This window comes from Triticum aestivum, chromosome 3D (genome assembly GCF_018294505.1).
Source record: "Triticum aestivum cultivar Chinese Spring chromosome 3D, IWGSC CS RefSeq v2.1, whole genome shotgun sequence".
In the NCBI taxonomy this organism is placed as follows: domain Eukaryota; kingdom Viridiplantae; phylum Streptophyta; class Magnoliopsida; order Poales; family Poaceae; genus Triticum; species Triticum aestivum.
This window is the reverse complement of record NC_057802.1, coordinates 402,999,404-403,002,264: the sequence shown is the minus strand read 5'-3', so window position 1 is coordinate 403,002,264 and position 2,861 is coordinate 402,999,404.

The window sequence follows — 2,861 nt, the reverse complement described above, 5'->3', positions numbered from 1 at the left end:
AGCCGCCGGACTTCGCCGGAGCCCCGAGCCGAGGTAGCCGCCCGCCGCCCGGTTTTCTAAAGAAACTGATTCGGTTTTTTTAGATCGGTTTTTTTTTCGGTTTTCTTATTTAGCGAGCGTTCGTTCGCTCGTTCGTTCGTTTTAACAAACGCGTTCATCGTTTAGTTACAGTTAATGAACGAACGTCCGTTCCATAAACTGTTCGTCAGTTTTTCTTTTTCTCGGATTTCCCGCGATTATTTTTGATCGCAATTTCCGATCTGTTTTTCGTTTTGGTTTAACTTTTCGCTCGTTTGTTGGAATCAGGCGATTCAAGTGCCTAGAGTTTCGTCTCGAAACCCTCTTTCTGTTTAACCAACTCAAACAAGTTTTTGCTACTCTAAAATTTGACTTAGGTCCAGATTAGTAAACGAAGCTTGTTTCTTTCGCCGTTTGACTTTCGTTGCTTCGTTTGATTTGATTCTTTTTGCAAACCGGAGTTCTTAAGTTGAACTTTCTGGTTAGATCTCTTATTTGAGTTTTACCTGTGCATTAGACGAGTACTTATTGTATGCTTGTTTGTTTGCGATAGAGTACCAGGAGTGCGCCGCTTGCTACTTCGAATCCCTAGGTTTCACGGATCATCAGCAAGGCAAGTAACACTTTGATCATACCTCTTTTCATACCCAGTTTTATTGCATTAGATCAATCCTCAAACAATTGCATGATTAGGATCTGATTAAATTGTGGGTTGGGAAGTAGCTGATGAGGTAGAACCTATTGCCCTGTTTATTACCAAACCCTTGGGAGTTACTTCTACGTTTGCTTATATTGCTATGCTATGCTAGTAGACGTGGATTGGGTGAGTGTATCCATGACAGATGTGAGATTGTTAATTAATGGTTCAATTTAAGGTGGCTACTTAAACACACATCTGGGTGGATTGAGGCACCTGGGTATTCCAGCGATTGCCTGTTTTTTTATGGACCGCCACCCAGGCTCAAAGGGATCATGAGATTATTCATGCTAGAAACTTCCGTGTGCAGCCACAAGCTATTATGGGCTCTAGCATAGTTGATTAAGTTGTGTGAACTCTTACAGTGGTAGACTAGCAGATGTAGGGGTTGTAGGTGGTACTGTCTACCCGATCGTAAGGTGCAAACGCTTCTGAAAGACTATGTCTCGGTCATCCGTTTCTCAAACATCATGTAGTGCGAGAATCCCAACGGAGGAGATCGAGTCTTGTGGGGAAAAGTGCGCAAACCTCTGCAGAGTGTATAAACTAATCATGGTTAGCCGTGTCCCCGGTTATGGACAACTTGAGTATCTAGTACTTGGATTATCATGTGAATCTCATCATGTTACTTTAATTAATTTTGTTGGGATTAATGTTGAAACTTAATTGGGATTGAGATGGTGTCACCCATTCTCAATGTTTAACAACCACCATGATAGTTAAATAAAATTTATTCCTTTGCAGTAGGGAAAAATTGGCTTTTCGCAAAACTGTAACCATAGAGCTTTCCACCAGCCAAATATGCATGTAGTATAGCATTATTCTGTTCATTACTCTCTATGTGTTACATTGCCAGCATATTCCATGTGCTGACCCGTTTTCGGGCTGCAACGTTTCATGTTGCAGACTTTTCAGACGACGAGTAAGGTGCCTTAGGTCGTGGTTCTATACTCAGTGATGCCGTTGGAGTTGATGGACTCGCTTATCTTCCAAGTCTTCCGCTGTTATCGTTTTTAGATGGCCTTAAGCCATATTTATTGTATTAAGTTCTCTTTTGAGACATTCGATGTAATAAGTGTGTGATTGCTACTCTGTTATAAATCCTTCGAGTACTGTGCGTGTCAGCATTACTGATCCAGGGATGACACTGATGCACAGAGACTTGACCGTCTGAGGTCTGGTCGCTACAAGATGGTATCAGAGCACACGCTGACTGTAGGACACGACCACTAAGCTTAAACCCTAGATCACTATTCTCTTCTCATTTCTGACTCCTCTCCATTTTCCACTCTTTTAGGATGGCGGATGCCAGGAACAAGTTCATGCAACCAGATGAAGATACACCCTTTGGACGCCACTTGAAGGAAGTCACTAGATACCTGAACATCGGAATACCAAGCTTCACCGGAACCTACAACGCCACACTACCAGAAGAGGAGCGTTGGATGATTCAAGTTCAAGTTCCAGGAAGGACGTTCATGCCCGTCACCGAGCCCATAGAGTTTTCCTTTGATGCACCAACCTGGAGTCTAGGAAAGAGCATGGCAGCCCACATCACCATGGGACGCATTGGAGAAGTTTACCACAAGGAGCTTAAGGATACCATTTACCAGATTTGTGGGCGCCGAGATGAGCAATGGGAGATGATCAGTACCAAGAAGGATAGATCAATTGCAGCTTTCATCCAGGAGTTAAACCAACACATTCGTCGCCAGGAGAACCAAATGTGCACAGGCATGATAGATCTGAAGAAGGCATTGACCAAGATCACGGAGTTGGAGGAAGAACTCAAGGCTACACGCGAGGATATATGGAGGAAATCGTCGCACTGGTGGAGAAGAATGACGACCTGGAAAAGAAGATCGGAGTATTCATGGGAGACCCAGCACCAGGAGGAGAAGACGATGATTGCGCTTGCCCGGATAACTACATCATCATCGACGACACCGACTCGGACCCCAGTGAAGATGACTTTGTTGATGAAGCTGGAGCAGATATCATGGAGTCTTCGACCGATCAAAATTTCTAGTAGACCACCATAATCAGTAGTAGTATTCCCCCATGTATATAGTATAGTCCGAGCACTTTGTGACGATGGTTAGATCGATTGTATGCCTTGTTTGAATTGATTTGAGTGGATTGTGTT